This window comes from Corvus brachyrhynchos, unplaced genomic scaffold (genome assembly GCF_000691975.1).
Source record: "Corvus brachyrhynchos isolate BGI_N302 unplaced genomic scaffold, ASM69197v1 scaffold716, whole genome shotgun sequence".
NCBI lineage: Eukaryota > Metazoa > Chordata > Aves > Passeriformes > Corvidae > Corvus > Corvus brachyrhynchos.
The window spans coordinates 220,574-232,640 of NW_008238433.1; the positions used below are offsets into that span (position 1 = coordinate 220,574).

The window sequence follows — 12,067 nt, forward strand, 5'->3', positions numbered from 1 at the left end:
CAAAATGTATTTTGTTTCATGGTGGGTTTTGTGGTGTTTAGCCTCATGAAGTTCAACAAGGAAAAGTAAAACATCACGCTCAAGGGTACAAACAGCCCCAGGTACCGGTACATTCTGGAGGCTGCGCAGCTGGGAACAGCTTCACAGAAAGCACATGGGGTCCTAGCAGACACCAAGCTGACCATGGGCCAGCAGTCTGCCCTTGTGGGAAAAAACCCCACCAACAGCATCCTGGGCTGTGTGAGGAGCAGTGTTCCTGGCAGGGGGAGGGAAGGGATCCTGCCTCTCTACTCAGCACTGGTGACACCTGGGTGCTGGTCCAGTTCTGGGCTCCACAGTACACAAGAGATACGGACACACTGGAGAGAGTCTAGCAAAGGCTTCAGAGATGAGGAAGGGGCTGGAGCATCTCTCCTTTGAGGAAAGCCTGAGAGAGCTGGAGCTGTTCAGCTTGGAGCGCTGAGAAGGCTCAGGGGGGGATCTTATTAAGGTGTGCAAGTACCTGAAGGGAGTGCACACAGAGAAGGGAGCCAGACTCTTTCCAGACATGCCCAGTGACAGGGCCAGAGGAGATGGGCACACACTGAAACACAGACAATTCCCTACAAACAGCAGGAAACACTTTTTCACAGTGAGGGTGACTCAGCACTGGCAAAGGTTGCCTAAGGAGGCTCTGGAGACTCCATCCTTGAAGATATTCAGAAGTCATCTGGACATGGGCCCAGGCATCTGGCTATGGGTGGCCCTGACTGAGCATGGGGTTGGACCAGGTGACCTACAGAAGTCCCTTTCAGCCTCAGTCAGTCTCTGGTTCTGTCATAATGAACATGCCTTTTCTAGAGTCTTCAATTAAACAGAACTCAAATTACTCATGCTTTGTTTTACAGACTGATTTTTACGTTATAGAGGTATCTGTAACTGCCATTTAAAATTTTGATGCAGAATCATGATGTATTACAAAATTCGTAAGACAAGTTTTCAAGTGAAAAACATAGAGATATCAAATTTAAAATTAACAGCAGCAGCAAAGGAACCAATAGCAAATACACGGAATTGTCAGGTGAGTTGATTGCAAATCTTGCATGGATTAAGAAGCTGTGAACAAGAAGTTACTGAATTAAAAAAAAAGAACAACTAGGATCTATTGATTTTTAAAGTTGGGCATTATTAAATGGTCCCTATGGACATCTAAGATAGTTTAACTTCTGGTGGTTGTATGAAAGACACTTGCCATTTAGCATTATTCTCCATCTGCTTTTGCTCACAGTTGCTACTGTTGTGGAACAAGTTTCTCTTGCAAGCTTCAAATTTTCCATTACAACAGAAATATCTTAATTTTAATATTTTTTCAAAAGACAATCTGGGTTTTTTGCAAGCATCACAATGTGCCAGTTAATATAAAACCAGATTATATATACTTGTGATTATAAGTCATGGAAAGTAGCTGATGAATATGCTTGGATTTCTTTGTTCTTGCAGCCAGTCTCGTCGTCTTCTGGCTCTGCTGTCCTGTAGAGGTTAGACCTCCCTGCCCATCCTGCTACTTTGTATTCCTCCGTTTTCCTAACAGTTTCCCTTCCCTCTGCCTGTTCCTTGCAATCTTAGGAAATCACTTACCTGTATAAGGTAACACCACGGAGGTGTTAAAAATGCACAGTGAACAAAGTTGCGTGCTGTTTCTTCCACCTCCTGAAAGCAACACAGCTCATCCCTTTGCCTTAGGTGACAAACTCTCTAGTCCACATGGGAAAGGGTTTGTGACATGATCTAGCAGCAATGCATGGAGCACTACCTTGGGATGGCAGGCACACGAGTGGTGTTGAGAAAGGTGTCTTCTACAGAAGACATGCTTAGGAAAAAGAAGATCTGCTTCAGATAAGATCTTAAGATCTTCAGATAAGATCTTCGACACCTGGAATAAACTTCACTTTCACCTGTCCTGGCCCTCATGGGGGTCTTCAGCCACCCTGGTATCTGCTGCAGTGTTAATGCAGGAGAGCACAAGTAATTGAGGAATTTTCTGGACTCCACTTATGACGATTTCCTGACACAGGTGACTGAAAAGCCAAAGAAGTTCTGTTGTTTCTGTTAATTTCACAGAAAAAATGGCTGAGAATGTGAATGTTGGGAGGAGCCATGACTGCAGTTACCACAAGACAGTGTAGTTCAATGTGTACAAATACCTGATGGAGGGTGTAAGGCAGATAAAACCAGACTCTTCTAGTGGTGCCCAGTGACAGGACAAGAGGCAGCAAGCACAAAGAGAAAAATACGGGAAATTCTACTTAAAGAGAGGAAAAAATTTTTTAGTGTTTGGTCAATTAAACAATGCATCAAGTATCTTAGGCAGGTGGTGGAGCCTCCATCCTTAGAGGTGTTAGAAACCCAACTGAACAACAGTCCTGGTAAACTTGCTGTAGCTGATGCTGCTTGAGCAGGGGTTTGGACTAAGTTACTTCCAGAGATACCTGCCAACCTCTGAGATTCTGTGATGTGAATTTGTGATAAAAATATATTCCAAAGCACATTTCATGGTAAATTTTAGAAAAGCTTATTCATAAAGAAATTACAGGGAGGAATCCTGGCTGACAAACCAATTTGAAAGGGTGCTTTATTTAAAATTACAGAAGCATCAGCTTTCTTTAGCCTGTTATGCACAATGCCATGCAAATAGCAGCAGAACATGCTCCTGTTTAATCTCCCATGCACTTTTACGGCCCTTTCAGCCCATGGCTTCACTGCTGTGCAGAAGGTGAGCTAAGTGACGCAGTAAGCTGTCATGTAACTGGGACTAATGTGCACCATCAAGCAATACTATTACTCACAAGCTGTCAGTTGGAGTGATGATTTCCAGACTGTCAGACAAGTATAAAGGAGATCAACAGAAAGTTAATTAGGAGATGATGTGTTGACAATACCCAGATTTCCCTTTTCATAATGCTAGATCTGGACAAAGAAGTGAGTACCCCAGTGCTTAGGTGAGGTGGAACAGTGATGAGCAGTGGCTCAGTCAGTCTGAGGAAGCTGATGAAGTTGTTGCTATGTCATCGTGACTGTTGAAAGATGTGTGGGAGCCCTGCTCTGGAGCTCTGCAGCAGACCAGTTGTTGGCCCACCTGTAACTGAGCAACTCAACCCTTGTTCTGGTGTGTTCCCTAGATGGCTGTAGGTATTGGCCACATAAACCTCTCTGTGAGATTTCACCTTGGAAAAAAAGAGTTTAGGCACTCCTGCATGTCCCAGAACCAGCAACAATCAATGTATAGAAACCAATGGAAATAGGGGATCTGGCAGCTTGCTAGTTATTGGGTCCATCTTGTTGTGATGCTGGAACTAAAAATGGGTTATTCCTAACCAGAAGAGAACACAACTCAAAGACATATACATATATTGTGTAAGTCAGTCATAGGACTCAGTCCATGACAGCACATTGTTGTGGAAACCTCATACCCAGTGTCATTAATTATTAGTCACTTCTCCCCTTGGACCTTGCCATATACTGAAATCCTCACTCACTGCTTTTGTCTCTACATGGTAGCAAGAAAGCCACAGAACTGTAACTTTGTCGACAACTGAAATTTGCTTGTTTACCATGATGTGCAGCTTTTGGTGCAAAGACCACTACTTTCTCATCTGACAATTTTGCCCTGATGTGGGATGGTCAGGGTGCACACACAGATTGTTGGAGACATTGATCAGGTCAGCTGACAGGGCAAAACCACAGCCACAAGAAGGGGTGTAATTTTGGCTTTTCTTTTTTTGTCTAAGTAAAAAACTTTAGAAGGAATAACGTCATCTGTTAGCTTTAAAAACAGGAAGAAGAACTTCTAAAGTTTCTAGATTTACTTTTTTTGTTTAGAGATGATCAGTGTGAGTCAGTCATTCCTTCTGCCAAGCTGGAAACACTCATAAGATCCAACAGTCTCTAATAATTCCTAGGGAACAAATATTTTAACCTGTGGAAGATATTTTTATCCTTGCAGATTTTGTAATTGGCAAAGCTTTTTGGTTGGAAAGCAAATCAGGAATGACAAAGTGATGCTGTCTCGTTCATGAAAATTGGCTTCTAAGGAACAGAATATGCAGGGATTTTTCTGTACCTCCCTGGTTTGCGTTCTTTATGTCCACTATTTGGGTCCTATACTCCCTTAACTTGGGCTACATAATATTTCAGTTTGAGAAGCCTTACTCTTCTCACACCAACCGCAGGGCAAACCAGGAAGAAGTAGACTGAAGTATAAAACCGGGGTATGAAATGCCAATCGGGCCTTAACTGCTCAAACAACAATAAATATATAAATGTCTGAGCTTATTAGCATGCTGCCTTCTTGCTGGGGAATGAAATGGGTGATTTCAAACAATAAACAACCACCGTGTTCATCTCTCTCCTTCTTTCAACAATTTATTTTCTCATAGCATTGTAATAAATGCTGCACTAAAGATTTTGAACAACTGCTTGAGTGTCACAACATTCACAGATAAGAAAAAATTGGTGTAGCAGGGAAACAAAAGGCAAGTTTTGCCCATGAAACAAGGTGAAAGTCAGATCAATTGGCTATGCAGGAACACTGTGGAGCTGCCGTTCAGGTTTTTCATCAGGTAGTTAACAAGTTATGACCTGTAATCAAAGTAAGCAGTACATTACAGAGATTTTTCTTTGTTGCATGTAATCTGTTGAAATGCTGGCATTTAACATGAGCGGGCTGGGGGGAACCCTGTGGCAATACCTGCCTGTACAGCTTTAACTATGTATTTATCTCATGGCCCATGTATTTATGCTGTATATCAAATTGAAAAACAATGAGCAGCTGGGGCTGCCTCTTTAGGGGGTTGTAAAAGTGAAGCTGTACCTTTTGTGATACTCAGCAATCTCTAGTGTTGAGTAAGTGTCCCGATTTCCTTTGCAGTTGTTGTAAAATAGTTTTCTTCCCTTTGCTATGCATTTGTAAAACTGCAGCATAGTTCCTTCAGGCAAAAATGCTATATGTATGTCAGCTCTCTTGTTTCTGTGGTGGTGGGTTGGCTATCTTTTGGTTGTTTTATTTAAATCTCATACACTTCCTATTTGATGTCGCAACTGGGATTGCTATTGCTGTGAGTATGTCTTTCATTTATGCACATATGTACATGTCCTTCCTCTATTCAGCATGTTTTGACAGAAGAGATGGTTCCAGAGATAAAGATCTGACACAGGCAGGAGGAGATACCCGGCTAAGAGGTGGATTACCGCGTGACTTCAAGCCACACAAAATCCCAGCCCAGCAGCTAGGTGAGTGCAGTGACTTCCAGCTGTAGGACTCTAAACCCCAAGGATACAATGCAGACATGGTGTCTGCTGGTTCTTTGCTGACTCAGGAGACAGAAAAGGTCCTGACACAGCTGAACTAGTCCTGTGACAGGAGGTCTCTCTTAAAGAGGGTAACCCTTCTCTGCAGGATTTTGCTACTTTTTTGGGCAGAAATTTTGCCCCTTCCAGGGATGTTCATTACCCTATTTCAGTCTGAAGAAGCCCCTGGAATACTACTTTGCAGCAAGATAAGGCACATGCAGGTCCACTGCACTCAATTCTAAAAAACAGGCACTAATGATTTTCAACAGAACTGAATAAATTTTCCTTTTCTTGTCTCACTTCCTTTTTTCCCCCCCGTTTTCCATCTCTGCACATATCGTCATATTTGGCTTTGTCGTCTGTTTTCTACAAAGTTCTGCAAAAGTAATGTCATCTGAGGGAGAAACTGTCTGCAGGGCATTTATTTGTACACAAATAATATTTTACCATGGCAACCCTAATTTTTTTCATTACACAGTCCTCTGGATCATGAAATAGCTTTTGAACAGCTGGTCATTCCCCTGCTTCTTCTGCAGCTGATATCTTAAAGAAATCTTAAAAATAGATTGTTACACGCACAGAACCAATAAAAAAAAGGGACACCATCCATAGAAAAGGTTTTCTTCAATAGTCAGTGGCTTTTTTTCAAAACAATAAGTAAGAATTACTTATTTTAAAGCAATTAGTGATGTTATTTTGCCTCTTACTAGGCCTAATTATATTTACTTTTACACCTATACTGTAGCATCTGGTACAAATTACTGTCCATGGTATTTTGTTATTTCTGGGTTATTAAAAATTTTTGCTTACAATTTTTTCTTATACCTGATTCATTCCATAATGTCCAAAGAGGATAATGTCACTTGAACATTTTTTTGAACAAAAAAATGCTCTTCTATTTTCAGAACTAAAATTTGCAGCAGAATACAGATAGCCTATATTGGAAAGAACAGTTTACTTTGGCCAATTGGACATTGCTCCAATGGGGTCCTCAGATAACTAACACAGACCCTAACTTTACAACTAGCTGTCCTTGCAGGAGATGACACCTGTTCACGATGTACACTGACCTACAGCTTTGTCCTGAGCCCCACTGCCATCCCAGGTCTTTGGGCTGAACAAGATGTTGCTCGCATTTCAGCTCTGAGGTCTTTGATTTCCCTGGCCCTAAACCAAATCCTAACTTTAGCTTTCTGCAGAGTAGAGGATAAACCTCTCCAGTTCAAAATATATGATGTCCTTCTACTCCATCCTGAGCCCAACTGGATTTTCCTGAAATTTTGTCTTCATGGGAAAACTTTGCGATTTACAAGCTAGTTACACTGGCAATCATTGTATAACTACCTGCTCCAGTACATCTTGTTTCAGTGTACTGTAAATCCCTTCTTAAATGAAAATATACTTGCGTTTGAATTAATATTTTAACTATACTTTTGCAAGTAGTCCCTATTCTATATTTCACAGAATCACAGAATATACTGAGTTGGAAGGGACCCACAAGGATCATGGAGTCCTGTACAGGAGGTCATATCTCAAGAGTCACACCAGGTGCCTGTACTTGTTTAAACTCCTGTCTTCATGTAGAACAGCAAAGGCTGTTTTTTCATCTAGATATGACTAACCTTCAGTAACTAGACACTCACAGTACAGCTTTAATTGAAGAATTTATTTTTGTTCTCACCTGAGTAGTTGAAATATTCAGCAAAATGCCTAAATCTTACAGTAATTCTGTGGGTTTGTCGAGGAACAAAAACCTCCTTGAATATCGATCCCCAAAAACCAACATATTAATGTTTCTTTCTTCTTCTCCCTGAGTTCATTTCATAAATGCTCATCTCTAGCAGAGCATCTGGGGAGCACAGAAGGGCTCAGCTTTGTCATGTGAGGTCTTTTCTTGTGGTGGCTCCTGTCTCTTGCTAGTGAAGCATGGTGCTGTAGCTTGGATTTATGCCAAGAAACTCCTTTACACACATGCACGTGGAAAGACTACTTTTGACTGCTACTTTTTAATCTGCAGTTTTCATCACTGTGAGATTGCCCATCTCACTCTGGCTCTCCTACTTTGCCAAGGATGGTGCCACTCCAGCTTCTACCTACTGGCTTTCTTTTCTCGGCAAGGCTGAGCAGCCTGTGTTGTGAGGATGTAGAAGGGAGTCTTGTAGAACTGCATTCCCTAGGACAGATCAAGCATGGGTATCCTCTTGACACTCCTGATCACTTACACCAACTGCAAAATCACAGTGACTTGTGCGCTCTCTGTTGACTGAAAAGGACAGAATTTGCAGTTAAAGCAATATCCAGTGGCCTTCAGGAGCCATTGTCTGGCCAGCAGGCCCATACTCAGCCTTGTAGCCAATGTTTAGATTGCATACAGTCCAGTCACAGAATCACAGAATAATAGAATGGTTTAAGTTGGAAAACACCTTTAAGATCATCCAACTATGCCAGCTCCTTAACTAGACCATGTTCCTAAGAGCCACATCAATATGTCTTTTAAATTCCTCCAGGGATGGTGAATTAACCATTTCCAATAATCTGCTAACTGTCTGGGTTTTTTAAAAAAAATCATAGAATTCAGATGTGAGAGCAGCTGTAAAACATTCATTAGCTGTTAAACTGAGCATTTTGTGCTAGCTATTTCTCTGATACCTGAATGGTGGGGGTTTTTTTGAAAGAAGAAGTTGCAGTTTGCTGGTGCCAGCAGAGTTTTTACAGAGCGACAGTCACTGGGATTTAACTTGTTTGGTAATTTCACATGCAGGTGTCATTCTTGACTGTTCCTTTTACTCTTCTTCATGAAACCATGATGATGTACAGCAAGAATCCACTTCATTCGAGCAGAACTTTCCTTTACAGGGAATATAAACAACATCTGAAAAATATAATCATAAAATAATACAATCATTATAAAAAGTAGCCTGATACTTTTAATGTAAGAGAGTACTTTTAATATAAGAGAGGGGTCCTGTAATCTATTTTGCCCCTCACAAAGAGTCAGCTTTACTGAGCAGTGACTTCATGCCAGCTTTAACTTTTCTGAGATTGGCCTCCTGGTCTTTTCCCTACTATGACTAGCCTGCATATTGCCGAATGATTAAATTTTTTTAAGGATTACTCAGTTCAGCCACTTTTCTGGAAAGTGCTGCAGTACTTACAGATACACATGTATCTCATATATATACATATATACAGCAGCAAATGCTGACTGGACGTATAAAACAGATCAACCTGTTCCTGTCTGTGGCTGTGGCTCTGTATTACAACCCTCAGCAACAGCCACTCTTGCCAAGCTCAGCCACAGCAGGATTCCCTTCACTGAGCTCAGCAGCTGAACCAGCACTGGACTGATTGCAATTTCCATTAACAAATCCAGGTGCCCCTCAAGATCAGTCACCAACCCTCAGCAATCCAGAAGTAGTGGAGAGCTCCATGGATCTCCACATGTAGTTTTCAGAGCATCAATTAGTAGATGCAACTTCAGTGCAAGAGTAAATACACCAAATCAAGATGCAGTATGTGGGGACAGCATGACAAACACATGCACTTTGTTAGGACTAAACCATGCCAGGCTGTGCAGAGCAGGGCCTTCCAAAGCATTATACAGAACCAGTTCAACAGAATGCGAACGAATTTCCTCTCTGAGCCATCCCCAAAAGCACACAGGAGTACCTGCTATGCTGATGCACACATGTGGCTCATTCCATAGACAGCAGGACAAGAGCTTTCCCCTGCTTCAGCTGGCAGTTGCCATTTGCTGCTAACAGTACAATGTGATAGCAACCAGAAACATTAAATAATACTGCCAGGACTTCTTCTTGCTCATCCCATGGGTGCATTTCTTCTCTTACCCCACCCTCAGATGGTAAACCATATGGGAGCAGAAATGTCTAGCACAGCCACTGGCTGCTAGTACCTTCTACCTTACCAGTGGAAGTATTCCTACGGCACAATATACTTCCAGAGAATGGAGAAGACAACAGCTGCAGAAACTGGCTAACAGGCAAGATAAGAATTGTCTGGAATTCTGAAGCACAGGAGATAATGGGCAAAGGACAGAAGAAATATGAATATACCAAAGCAAAGTTAGATTAGATGACCTCAGCTCAAATTATTTGTATTTTTCTTATTGAAGATAAATATAAAAACATGCCAGGACTTCTGCCTAAGTAGACTTGTAAAGTGTCATGCATGATTATAGTACCATTAAAGCATGTAAGGCATAAAATAATAACATTAACACATGTATATGAGAAGACTGAAGTTTGAACACTGAAAGGCACTACAAGACCTCATTTCCTTTTCCAGTCCTGGTGTCCTTTTCCAACTGAGAACAGTACTGGTGTCCAAGGTCTGAGAACAAGTGGAAAGTTTGGATGTGCCTGGGCATGCAAAGAGGTCTTTTTACGAAGTGTATTTTCCAGGATTTCAAAGCAAACACTGGAGAGGACAGTATCTGTAGCTGTGCAGAGAATTTGGAAAAGCTCAGACTTTAACTATTGCTCGTCTGCTTCTCTGGTGTTGCAGTTAATCTGCAAAAATGAAAGCAGTCAAATTAATAAAAGTTAAATGGCAGCCCATGGATTAACTTTGTGCTTAAAGCAAGCTCACTCACTTAGTAATAGGAACTGACAGGATATGTAACTGGCCTTCTGCCTTATCCTAGATCTCTGCATTCCCCATCCCAAAAGGCAGTAAGGACTAATGTGGCTTACACATTTCCTGTCTGGTCAGGAACAAACTGGGCAAATGCTTACGGAATTAAACTCTGCCATCTGTAGAAGGCTCTTGTACCTCTCAAATACTCCTGTATAATGATTAATGGCACTTCTGACATTGGTTTTCCCTTGTGAGATAGCCTGGTTAGCATGGCCTTGATTATGTAACTCCCTGATATGAAGAACACAAACTAATTGAATGAGCACCAGGAAAGGACAGGGTGAGATTTCAGGAAACAGGAGTTAATAAGGCACAAAATGCTTTTACAAATTCATTATTAAGGAAAATGTCTTCTATACATTTCTTGGAAAAGAGTGTAGTGGGCCACTCTGAGGTTTTACATTAGTTTCAGGAATTCTTGGCTCCAGAGAGGTTGCAGCAAGGTGCCAGTTTAAAAACCAGTTAAACACATGGTGCTGTAAAGTTTGGTGGCTGACATGTGCAGCTAAGCCACCTCTGTTAAGAGGTGGAACATCTTGAATATCATCAATGAAAAAACTGAGGGCATTAGCCACTTCAACTGCTCTTAGTGAGTGCTTACGTTAGTGAGTCATCAGCATCCATTGGCTATTTGGGCCATCAGCTCTTCAAAAGTGGTGTATACTGGATAATGCACTATACTGAATTCTGTGCAAAGACAGGCATTTGTCAAAGCTGCTGGAGAAATTTAGCTCATCAACTGCCTTAGTACTGAAATTAATTCATGGAGATACTGAAATTGGCCAGAATAAACTTTTTAACACAATTTGAAGCATTAGAAAGCAGGCATTATGTATCTGCACAGGACACACAGAGGATCTCTCTTCATTCTGTGTGTGAGGTGAGAGTTTACAACAGGTTTTTTATCCATCATAAACATATATATTCATTAAAATGTGTCTCTTATCTAATACATAAACATCACTTCCCTAGAACTAATTTGCATGCATCCACTGCCTGCTGGAAGTCCTTTTATGGTCCTGGAGAGTAATAAAAGGGGTCTCTGGTGGTCTTTCCTATTCACTGAATGCTTTGATATTAAAGCATGGTATTAAAATTAAAGCTTGTATTTGAAATACTACTATGTGCCACCAGTCAGATCTGGCAAGTATGCTATGTGGGCAGCCCTAATAGACAAATAGTTCAGAATTTCAGTCCTTGCAATGTAACAAATTAAGTGAACTTAATCTCTTTGTTAGATGCAAGGTGAGGGAAGAACACTGAGACAGTGGGGTTGGAGACTCTATCCCACAAGGAGGGGCTCCAGGACCAGGTCTGGTACATCTGGGAAGGGAGATGACTTCGGCAACACCTAACAGCAGTCCTGGTATGGACAGGAGAAGGACAGAGGAAATGCAGCATCACAACTCCTCAGAGTGGTGCACAGCTGGTGAGTGAGAGGGAGTAGCACAGCTGTAACAGTGGAAATACAGAGCTTTGACAAGGAAGAAACATTTTCCCCAGAAAAACAGTCTAGGAGTCAGGGCCCAGGCAGGCTGTGCTGTCACCAGCCTTGGAGGTTACCAAACCCCAGCTGAGCAACCTGATCTAAGCTCAAAGCTGGCTCCGCCTTGGGCAGGGTTTGCACTGGACCCCCCTTGTGGTCCATTCCAAACTGAGTTATTCTGTAACCCTAGGAACTACTACAAGCTCTTGGAGCATCTCAGCAACTGCTGGACCATTCTTAGCTAGAAGTGCAAGAGTACCCTGCCATGGCCCTCTGGAAGGGCAGGTTTAGTGTCTGGGAAGGACAGAAGGGCAACTTGTGGTAACACAGGAACTCAGGTAGGAGCCTCTTTGTCCTCGGCAGATGGGTTTGAGTGGACATTTCACCATTGTGAACAAACACCTGACAGGGAGTACATCAGACAGATCCAAGCTCTTCGAGTGGCACCCAGTGACGGCAGAAAAGCACAAGCTGAAAAGCGGGAAAATCGACTTAAACATAAGAAAACACATTTTCGCCGTGCGGGAGGTGATACACTTCGGCAGGTTGCCCGGAGAGGAGGCGGCACGCCCCACTCTGGAGGGCAGTCCAGCCTGA

The 12,067-nt window shown here is 42.1% G+C and overlaps 1 long non-coding RNA gene across 1 annotated transcript; it reads right to left on the reverse strand.

Moving 5' to 3' along the window:
* Positions 1-5,109: 5,109 nt before the first annotated feature.
* Positions 5,110-12,054, reverse strand: LOC108447193. The gene is made up of 2 exons (XR_001862609.1): positions 9,617-12,054; positions 5,110-8,200 (listed from the first exon to the last, which is right to left on the reverse strand). It is a non-coding gene; the product is annotated as an uncharacterized LOC108447193 (long non-coding RNA).
* Between the last annotated feature and the right edge of the window lie 13 nt (positions 12,055-12,067).